The following is a 12,547-nucleotide window of genomic DNA, read 5'->3' on the forward strand; positions in this document are numbered from 1 at the left end:
GTAGGAATACTAGTCATAGGATTAGTCAAAGGAATAGAGGAATTGACCTGTGTTGGAGGTTGTGAGTAACCTAGGGTTTTGGCACAAATATTGATAGGAATGACAATATAATCAATAATATGTGTAATGCCATGCAATATATCAATTCCATTCTTATCACTTTGAATCATGTGCTTAAGACCTTCAATTAATGGAAGAGCTTCACTATTAGGGTATTCTTGGGACATCCATTGTTGAAAACTGTCAAATTGATTGTCCAATGTAGAAATTTGATCTAAAGAAACCCTAGCTAAAGCTTCTTCTTCATCATGAGATCCATCAATAGGCACATGATTAGCATGGGAAGAATTAGCATGATCCTCATTAAAGAAGTCACCCAAATTAGGGTCCATCTCCTCGGTAATTAAACCATGGGAAGCCTTAATTCTAATGCTTTGTCTAATAGGTGTAGGATAGGTAGGACTAATCATGGTAAAACTCTTGCACTAGAGGGAAAAATTGAATTTTGAATTGTGAAACAAAAACTTACAAAATTGAGTAATGCAAAATGTAAGGAAGTGATGATTACAAAATCTGAACTTTGTTGGAGGAAGAGGATGACACAATTTCCAAAAATGAAAGGAAATTGAAATTTTAAAATTAGGGCCAAGGGAATACCACTTAATTGTAAAATTATAATTAGGGCCAAGGGAATACCACTTAATTTTAAAATTAGAATTTTAAAAATCAGGGCAGACTATAATTAACCTCTTAATTTTATAAAATTTCTTGAAAGTTGAAATGTTGAATTTTGAAGGTTTTTCCATTTCTAGAGGGTTAAAAAATCAATAAAATCAACCAATCTTACGGATTTAGGATATTAAACACAGTCATAATAGTCTCCCGAAATTTCGGGAAAAAATCGTGGACCATGGCGGGAACACACATGGTCCGACCAACTTTTTTTGAAATTTTCAAGGATGGATATTATGATGATTTTAAAGCTAACCTCAAAAAATTGGCAAATTTTATGGTCTCTAAATGGGCGAAATGAAGGTACAGATGTCAAAATAGGACCCTATTAGGGATTTGAAGAAAAAGAGGAATTGAAGTGCAATTTTGAATAGGGTCAAACCTAATGGATAGGGACAACTTGGAAAATGTTTAGAAATCTGAATGTAACTTAAATGGATTTGAAATTCACACAAAATCCAATAAATTTTAAAAATTAGGGTTTGATGACCTAACCACTCAATTTTGAAATTTGAATTTTGGGAAAAAGGGGGGATTAAAAATTTTAATTGTAGGATTTTTTAAAATTAGGATTTTAACAAGTAACCTCTTAATTTTGTAAATTTTAATTGCAAATTGAACAAGATAATGAGGAAATTGAATTTGACAAACAAAGAAATTTTTAAATCTAAGATAAGCAATTTTTACAAATCACAAGTTTAATTTTATATTTAAAAACTAAGGTTTTGAATAATTTAACCACTAAGTTTGCATAAAGTTGAAACTTGTAAATGAAAAATATGCAATGTTATTCAAAGGAAAGCATGCAGGATGTCGTGTTCACCAAAATATAATGGTGGGAAAATGATGAGTGGTAGATAAAGAGGAAAAATACCCTTTCCCTCAAAGAGAGATGATAGTTTCACTATTGATTATCCTTCAAGCACTTTTCACCATTACATTAGCAAGATAAAGGATGAAGATAATTCACTAGATTCAATCTCCACACAAAGATGATAGATTAAATTTTGAATGAATTGAGAATGTTGGGATGATCCCGTCTTCCTTGTTTGAAATGGAAAGGAATTGATTGAATTATGTAGTGCAAAAGTGACAAAGAACTTATTATAACTTGAGATCGGAATATGGGATGAAGTTGTGTACCTGGATCTGGCAGTAAAATGTTGAGACAAAGTCACCCTACGAATTTGATGAAAAGTTGTCCAAACCATGGTGGGAATGTACATGGTCCTCCGAAAAATCCGCAAAACAAAAAGGGGTTTTTCGCCTCTGCAAATGAAGCCTGAATCCAAAAGTACAGGTGCGCACCTACAACCTACACACATAAAAAGAGAGGAAAAGGGGTTGGGATTGGGGGTTTTCCTTTAGTTCAAACCCAAGTTTTGGAATTAACCAAGTAATGAAAGAAAGTACTTGCAAGTAGATGTAAATGAAAGATTGAATTGTAAATCACCTCAAGCGAGGTTGTGATAGCAATGTTGATAGAAGTGCTTATGTGGAATTGAATGTTCAAAGGGATCTCATCTTCAATGGTTGAATCCTTGACTTGAATGCAACACCTATCCTTGAAGGGAGACTTGAGAATGCTCAATGCTGGAAAAGAATGGTTGAATTCTTGAATGCTTGATCTCTTATGCAACTTGAATCTCTCTGAATTTGACCTATCCAACTTATCCAGCTTCAACTTATTCAAATGAGAGGACAAATACCCCCTTAAATATATGTTGGTGGATTTGAATTTTGTCATGGGCCGACATCGGGGAGGTTTCCCGCCCAAGGCACAACCCACAAGGCATTCTCTAGGAAGGGTCCTACCCTAAAATAGGGCAGGGACAGGGGTGCCACGCTCCTGTCTTGGGATGACAAGGGTGCCATGCTCCTGTCCAAGGGGTGATAGTGGTACCACACCCCTGTCCTACCCCTCTCTCCAGAGAAGAATGTGGATGGGGTGATGCAGAGGCCAAGGAAGAAGCTATTTTTAGAAGCTGAGTACTCTTCAGTCTTTGATCAAGCTAGAGGATTCGAGTTCAAATGCATGAGGACCCTAATGCAGTTGTAAATTGTTAGGGTCACAATTTTATGACACTATAGACATGAGGACCTTTTCTCCCCTATTCGGATGGAGGTGGAGGTACTACGAGATAGATTACAATAGACAAAGTGTGACCTAGCAGCAGTGCAGACAGAGGCAGCCACATACCGAGGGATCATGATGGAGAGAGATCACAGGAGCTCCTCGCAGAGTCACTTGTGGTTTGTATCACGATACACCCCCATGAGGCCACCCACACGGCCAGATCAGAAGGGATAGGAGATGATTTTGATGTATTGATGTATATATGATGCCACTCATGATTATGCTATTTTTAATACTTAAACAATGTATGCATTGCTTAGATTAGAAGTAACATATTGAGTAATGAGCATGTATATATGATTTAATTTCTATGTGATTGATTTCTCAATGCTTCATGATTAAATTGATACATGTGTGACTTAATTAAATAACTAAGTATTTAATCAAATTCTACTTTGATGATGTAAAAGAAGAATGCATTAAGCATGAGAACTATATGACTAATGTGATTTAATTAACACAACATGATATAATTCTACTTAACACATAAGAAATTGCATAACATTCTAGCACATATGAAATGCAAATCCAGTACAATTTACATAAAAAGAATCCAAGACAAACAATATAGTAATGAAACATGCTTGTCAAGAATGAAGAAATGTAGACCAAACAATATAACATCATTTAATATTACATACTTTAATGAAGATATGCTAACATATTACCCTATTTTGAAGAAAAAAAGACAAAGAGAGAGAATAGAAAGAAGACTAGAAAGAAAGAAAGAAAGAAAGAGAGAGAGAGAAAAATAGAAATAGGCATAGTATCTATGAAGGTGCATAGCATTTATGGGTTCCTTGAGAGGCGTAACTTACACATATGCTATTTTGTAAGCACGTGATCCATAGACCTCCACAATGATATATGGTCCAAGCCAATTAGGACTAAATGTTCCTTTCTCCTTAGGTAATGCATTTACATTGCGTTGATTCTCATAAAGGACTAAATCCCCTATCGAGAAGGAACGTTGAATAACCTTATCATTGTAGCTTCGTTGCAAAGTTTTATGATATGTTTGAATATTCTCGAGGGCATTTATATGTCATTCATAGAGCATCTCAAGTTTTTGAAGTCTTTGCTCCCTATAGGAGTCATCATCCACTATACCCCTAAGAGAAACTCTTAAAGAAGGAATTTCTAACTCCAAAGACATAATGGTATCAACACCATAAACAAGATTATAAGAGGTACAACCCATAGCAACATGTACACTCATGCAATAAGCCCACAGAGCATAGGTTAATTGAGTATGCCAATCCTTACCATGCTTGTTTATAGTCTTTCAAAGAATTTGTTCAATTATCATATTAAAAGATTCAACTTGACCATTTGATTGAGGATAATAAGGTGTAGAAAATTTATGTTGAATATGATATTTGTCAAGAAACTTCTTCACATCCTTATTTTTTAATGACATTCCATTATCTAAAACTAAGGCGGAAAGTATCCCAAATCGAGAAATGATGTTTTCCAAAATGAATTGACAAATTACTTCAGGGGTAGTGAATCTAAGAGGAATGGCTTCCACCCACTTTGTAAAGTAATCAATGGTAGTTATGATAAAAGTATGTCCTTGAGAGGAAGGAGGAGATATTTTACCAACAAGATCCAAACCCCATGTAGAAAAGGGTTAGGATGCTACCTATGATCGAAGCTCTTGGGTAGGGGGGTGGATTAAACTGCTATGTTGTTGACACTGATGACATCATTTAACAAACACAAAAGAATCTATCTCCATGGTTTTCCAATAATATCCAATTTGGAGCAATCTCTGAACTAAAGACCTACCCCCAAAATGCCCCCGCAAGCACTTGAATATGCTTCTTCAAGAGAAATAGGGACTTCAGCCTTCTTTAAGCATCGAAGAATAAGACCATTATAACCCCTCCTATGTTGGTATTTTGGATATGTTGATATGGTTTTGTCATTGATGTCAACACCTATCATCACTTGTCAACACTTATCAGCACTTGGAGATTTTGGTTATGTTCATCGACAAGTTACAGACTCATGCAGAGTCACTGGTATTTGGTTCATTGGCAGATTATATTGTTCATCGGCACTTGGAATGACTTGGAGATTACTTTGTTATGTCGAAGACATTATTCAATCACTTGGGTTTGGCAATTTGGTTATTTGTTTATTCGGGTTTGCATATTTGTTGTTACCAAAAAATAGGTCCATGATATGCACCGGCAGGCATATCTATTCCAGATTAGCATGGCTCATTATGGAGATGATTTATTATTATTGTAAATTCATTGAGCTGACGTCATGCATCAGATATTGATTTACTTGTAATTGAGCCGACATCATGCATCGGATATTGATTTACTTGTAATTGATTTATTGTAATATCTTTTAGTGAGCCAACCTATTCAAATTGGTCTTAGGTTATGGTATATATGTAAGATATTATTTGTAAGATCACAAGGAGTGTGGAGTGTGAATGTGAAAAGGATTGCAATAAGGTATATGCGAAGATAAGCAGAGCTATACACATAGACATCATTTGAAGGTTGAAGGAAGGTTTTGTAAAGGCAATCAGAACTTAACCGGTACTGAATCCAGCATATGAAGATGCTATTTTGTGCATTACATTGTCATTGGATTTAACCATCCAATTGTAGTCAGTGTGACTCTCATTTTTTAGCAGTAAGCTCTAGGAAGCTGGCCTTTCTGCATGTGCAGAATCCATATTGTACACACATACTATCTGCAATAGTATCATTTGATTGTGGGTAAGGATTCCCACCATGGTTATTCCCCTTACAGGGTTTCCACGTACAAATATTTGTGTTATGTGTTGTGGATGTTATTTTCTTTTTGTTTCATGTATTAATATTTACCAGTATTGCAATTAACTATTAAAACTGTCTACCGACATAAAGTTTGGTTTACCGGTATTAAGCATTAAGTTTTGGTTAAGTTAGTTTTGGTTGAATTTATTAGACAACTGATTCACCCCCCCCCCCCCTCTCAGTTGTCTCCAGGACCTAACAACTGGTATCAGAGCCTACTCCTCTTTTTGCAGAAGTTTAACAGCTTGAGGAGATCCAATGTCTTCTAACTATTTTAGGAAGGATAGTCTAAAACTTGATGGAACTAACTATGGCATATGGAAGATCGGGATGGAGACACATTTGAATTGCATTGGAAAGGACATATAGGATGTTACAAAGAATGGTTGTACTGCTCCTACTCAAGGTCAACCTAATCCACCAACCTTGGCCAAAGATGAGGAAAATGATTGCAAACGAAGAGAAGCACTTTTGAGCGCATTGTCAGATTTGCAAGTCATGGGATTGTCAGACAGATCTACTGCTAAAGCTATTTGGGACAAATTAGAAACATTGAATGAAGGAGATTCCACAGTCAAAATTGCAAAACTTGAATGCTTCTGGGTCAGGTATGAAAGTCTGAAAATGGAAGAAGAAGAAAGAATTTCTGCTTTTATGGAAAGAGTAAATGAAATTGTTTTGGGTATACAATGTTGTGGAGGAACCTTAAGTGAAGATGAGATTATTTCTAAAGTTTTAAGAGCTTTGCCACCGGCATATAAAATAAAAGTTACTGCTATAAATGAATTGAGAACAATGCCTAATGCATTAGTATCTAGAGACACTTTGGTTGGAAAACTTTCAGCCTTTGAGCTTGAGGAATTTGGTCCTGTTACTACTATCAAGACAGATCTAGCTTTCAAGGCATCATCATCAACTGTAGCATCATCGTCATCATCTGATAAATCTGATTGGAAAGCCTTCTATGCAAGAGAACTTGAAGAAAGAAGGAGAGAAAATGAAGAACTTGAAGAACTTGAAGAACTATTTGCAAGGAAAATGCCTAAAGATCCAATTGGAAGTAAGTATGAAGGTAAGGCACCCTTTAAATGTTTTAACTATAATAAGATTGGTCATATGGCTTCTAGATGTCCTGATAGACATGCAAGATTAAGAGAAGAAGCTAAAAGAACATATAAGCCTAACCCTGACTATAAGAAATACAAGTTCAAGAAGAATAGAGACAAATCTTGTTATTATGCTAATGAAGGAGTTACTGATGATTCTGATGAGGATCCGAAAGACAATGGATGGGCTTTTGTTTCTATAACAGAAGATCAACTGACACCTACTGTTCAACCGGTAGAGCAGGCCCTAGCAGCTAAAATTGAAGATAAGGATGAATGGATCATTGATTCAAGATGTTCACATCATATGACTGGTGATAAGAGTAAATTCTTAACCTTTTAGGATTACAATGGAGGTCTAGTAAGATTTGGAGATGATAAAGCTTGTTTGATCAAAGGAAAAGGCACTATATCTTTTGATGGTAAGCACAATACTAATAATGTTTTACTATGTTGAAGGTTTGAAGCATAATCTTTTGAGTGTTGGTCAATTAGTTGAGAAAGGATTTCAGTTACAATTCAAGAATGGTAAATGCAAAATCTTAAACAGAACTAATTTGGAAATTGCAACTGGTAATTAGACTAGAGGTAATATCTTTCATTTGAACAACAATGAGAAAGCATGTTTGATTGCACACATTGATGAAAGTTGGTTATGGCATAAGAGACTTTGTCATGTAAATTTTGATTGCATTGTGAAATCAATACAACTAAGACAATTAGAGATTCACCTAAGATTGTTAAACCTCACAATCCAATATGTAACAAATTTTAATTGGGAAAACAAGTTAGAGCAACTTTCAAGAGTATTCCAAAGAAGTCTAACAATGTTCTTGATTTAATTCATACTGATTTATGTGGTCCAACAAGAACTAGAAGTATACAAGGAGATAGGTATTTTATGCTAATCGTTGATGACTATTCTAGAATGTGTTGGGTTACTTTTCTCAGAGAAAAATCGGAAGCACTTGGGAAATTCAAACTATTAAAGGTGATGGTAGAAAATGAAATCAGCAAGAAAATCAAATGTTTGAGATCAGATCAAGGAGGTGAATTCACATCTAAGGAATTTAATAAATTTTGTGAAGTGAATGGGATCAAAAGATAGTTATCAGCACCTCGGACACCCCATCAGAATGGAGTTGTGGAAAGGAAAAATAGAACTATCTTGGATACACCCAGAAGTATGATATCTGAAGCAAATCTACCTTATATAGACTTGAGAGAAGCGGTCAATACAACAGTTTATACATTCAACAGAGTTCACATTAGAGGTGAAACTAGTAAGACCCCACATGAACTATGGTTTGGTAATACTCCTACTCTTAAATATTTCAGAATATTCGGAAGTAAATGCTATATTAGAAGAGATGAGTATATTGACAAATTTGATCCTAGAAGTGATGAAGGAATATTTCTTGGTTATTCATCTAAGAGAAAGGCATATAGATGTTTTAACAAGAGATTGCAGAAAATTGTTGAGAGTGCAAATGTGAAGATTGATGAACAGTTTAGAGGAAATTCAAGGTACACAGACTCTGAACTGGCAATAGAGATAATCACAAATGGACCTATTATGAATACACCGGTACAGAATGGTGATCCAATGACACCGGCATCATCTGGAGATTCAACATACAGTGAAGAACAATAGCAAGTAGAAACACCCCGGTATGTAAGATTGAATCATTCTAAAGATTAGATAATTGGAAACAAATTTCAAGGAGTTATGACTAGAGGAAGATTGGCAAATGAAGAGGTATGTCTTATTTCTCAAATTGAACCTACATAAATTAATGAGGCATGTGAAGATAAATATTGGATTAAAGCTATGGAAGATGAATTGGAACAAATTGAAAGGAATAACACTTGGTCATTAGTTCCCCGGCCTAAAGACAAAAATGTAATTGGAACTAAATGGATTTTCAGAAATGAACTTAATGAAGATAGTAAGGTAATCAAAAACAAAGAAAGATTAGTGTGTAAGGGATATTCACAAAAAGAAGGAATTGATCACAATGAAACCTTTGCAACAGTAGCTAGAATTGAGGCAACAAGACTTTTATTGTCTTTTGCAGGACACAAGAACTACAAAGTATATCAAATGGATTTAAATGTGCATTTTTGAATGGAGATCTTGAAGAAGAAGTTTATATTGAACAACCTGATGGATTTTATTTGATAGATAATAAAGACATCTTGGTTATTGAAGTTTTTGTTGATGATATAATCTTTGGAGGTGAAGATGGTTTGTGTAAAGACTTTTCTAATAAAATGCAGCAAGAATTTGAAATGTCTATGATTTGAGAGATAAAATTATTTTTAGGATTACAGATTTCATAGACTGATAAAGGTATATTCCTATGTCAATCTAAGTACTTAAGGGAATTACTAAAGAAATTTGGCATGGAAAATTGTAAACCGGTAAGCACACCTATGACTACAACTAATAAACTATCTTTGAAGGATGAATCAACACTTGTTAATCTGACTAGGTACAAGTCTATGATAGGAGGTTTATTGTATTTGACACAAACAAGACCTGATATTATGAATGCAATATGTATTGTTTCATGATTTCAGAGTAATCCTAAACAAAATCATGAATCAGTAGTGAAAAGGATTTTCCGATACCTACAAGGCACTACAAATCTTGGTTTATGATATCCTAGAGATGAAAATTTTGATTTATGTGCATACACAGATGCTAATTGGGCAGGAGATGTGGATGATAACAAAAACACCACCGGCGGAGCATTTTTTCTTGGTAGCAGACTCATTTCATGGTTGAGCAAGAAACAAAGTTGTACAAGTCTATCAACAGCAGAATCAGAATATGTTGTAGCAGCAACTAATTGTACACAGGTATTATGGATCAAGCAAATGTTGAAGGACATAAAGGTAAAATGCAAGCAAGCTATAACTATCTACTGTGATAATATGGCAGCAATTGATATATCACAGAACCCAGTATTTCACTCTTAAGACTAAACATGTTTCTATCAAATTCAATTTTCTAAAGGAGAATATTGAAGCAAAAGAAGTGAAATTGGTTTATGTGAATACTAAAGAGCAGATTGCAGATATTTTTACAAAACCTTTGCCTAAGGAAACATTTGAGTATCTCAGACAGCAACTTGGAGTCCTACCCCCACCGGTAGAGACTTAGATAGTTGATGTTTGTCATCAACTGACAGAATTAACAGAGAAATCTTTTATTCTAGCTTTGATAAGGAGAGCTACTTCTCAGGGAGAATAGTTGGTATATTGAATGAGTTGCTATTTTTGTATTTCTTTGGCATTTGATGTCAAAGGGTGAGAGATTGATATGGAAAAACACAAGGAAAACACATACTATTCCTAGGGGGAGAGACTTTATCCCTTGGGGAGAGATTATTACTTTTGGGAGAGATATTATGTATTTTGATTTTTGGTTAATGATTTCTTTGGGAGATTGTTGGTTTTTTGGTTGTAGGCATTTCTGTTTTGGCACTTTGATGGTTTTTCCATCTTGTGTTGCCATCAATGCCAAAGGGGGAGATTGTTAGTATTCTAGATATGTTGATATGGTTTTGTCATTGATGTCAACACCTGTCATTGTATACACGTAAAAATTGGCTATGAACAATTAAATAAATATCTTATATTTATTTAATAATTATTCATCTATTAAATAGTTAATTTGAAAAGATTAATTTATTTAATTCATTTTTATATCTTTCTATTAATTAATATTTTATTAATTAATTCATTATCCTATTCTTCCAAGTTAATTAAATATCTAATATTTAATTATCTTATTCCTCTGATTAATTAAATATCTAATATTTAATTATTCCTTCTAATCAAGTTAATTAAATATCTAAATGTTTAATTATCTCCTCCAAGCAATTAAATATCCAATATTTAATAGTTATTCTCTTATCCTATAGTCTCAAATATTAAATAATTCTTAAATTATTTAATCCCTTATCCAACTCATCCTCCATCTCCACTTCATCTTCCCTTTGCCAACTCATCAAACATGTGGCTAAGGAAATTAATATTCCTTAAATATTAATTCATGATTTATCTCCAACTTCCAAAATTAATGAAATTGTGTACGTACACACATTTCATAACCATTTCCTATATTCTCTCCAACACCCCCTACATCTTGGGAAGGACTTGAGTCCACTTGTCCTACCATGCCTAAATTTCCTCCAACCATCCCTAGATTCCCTCAGTCAGCAACCCAGTCAAGGTGAGATGAGTGACACTTGTCTTCTCCTTCCCCCTTTCTCTCAACCTTCACCTTTTCTCATAGCCATTCAAATCTGTAGATCTAATCATGACCATTGATTTGAGCCACATCATCTTATCCTCTCAAATTCTATAAAACCAAGAGCTTTAGTTGAGAGGAAGTTAGTCTTCAATAATAGTTTTCAATCAATCATAAGCATCCGTGAGTTTTTGAAGCAAATAGAAATTATCATATAGCATTTTAGCATAATCATTTTAGCACATTCATGTAGCTTTTCATATCATACTATCATACAAGTAACACCCAAAACACAAATGAGCAAAATAACGAAGATATGAACAACGAAGAAACAAGAAAAGAAAGGGAAGATGAAAGAAAAGAGAGTAGTGACAAAAAGACTCATGACGAAACAATGAGAGACTATGCAAACTTTACTCAACAAATGCAAACTCTACAACAGCAGATACAAGACATGAAGTATTCATTAGAAGACATATGTCCATATCCCTTTGATAAAAAGCTAAATATGATACCATTTCCACAACATTGCGAGATTCCTAAATATGACAAATATGATGGAAGATCTGATCCTCAAGATCACATTAGGGAGTTTTGTACTATAAGTATGGAATTTTCTCATGATGAGACTTACCTTATGCGTCTTTTTCCTAGGAGTTTAAATGGACAATCAATGGAATGGTTTTCAAGATTACCATCTAGAATCAAATCCTTTAAAGAACTTGTGAATAGGTTTATTTCACAATATTCCTACAATATAAGGAATGAAATAACAATGCTAGATCTTTGCAATGTTAAACAAAAGAATGGAGAATCCTTTATGATCTTTTTATAACGATGGAAATGCATGTTTAATAGGTATCCCCGGGATGTACTTGATCAAGAAAAAATGGACATATTCATTGATAATCTTATCAGTGAAATGAGTTATCGACTAAGGATGCAATGTCCTCCCTCTTTTGCCAAAATGATCAAAATGGTCTGAAAATAGAGAACGCAATGGTAAAGAAAGGAGAACTAAAACTTTACAATAATTCATACAACAGCAACAACAACAACAACAATAATAAACCCAAGTTCTAGTCAAAAAATAGGAATGTCAGCAATGAAGGAAATGATGATAACAATACTGCAAAACAACAACAACCAATTTTCAATCTATCAAGTCAAATCCCAAGCAATGACAATCTGGAAAACAAGAAATTCAAGTCCTTTTTCTCTAATCCTCAGAGAAAATTCACAAATATTGGAGAATCTTTAGAATCAGCTCTAAAAACTTTGCTTGCTAACAAATTGATTGTTTTACCCGAAGCGAGAATTTATGAACCACCAGTTAAGCCAAACTGGTGGAATGACAATCATTTTTGCAATTATCATCGGAATAAAGGACACCTAACAAATGATTGCCAAAGATTGAAACACATTATCCAAGATCTAATTGATAATGGAACCATTACGGTGGATAGCCATAAGACAAATGAATCACACTTGGCTTTTAAAACTCCAC

Source organism: Cryptomeria japonica, chromosome 6 (genome assembly GCF_030272615.1).
Source record: "Cryptomeria japonica chromosome 6, Sugi_1.0, whole genome shotgun sequence".
In the NCBI taxonomy this organism is placed as follows: Eukaryota; Viridiplantae; Streptophyta; class Pinopsida; order Cupressales; family Cupressaceae; genus Cryptomeria; species Cryptomeria japonica.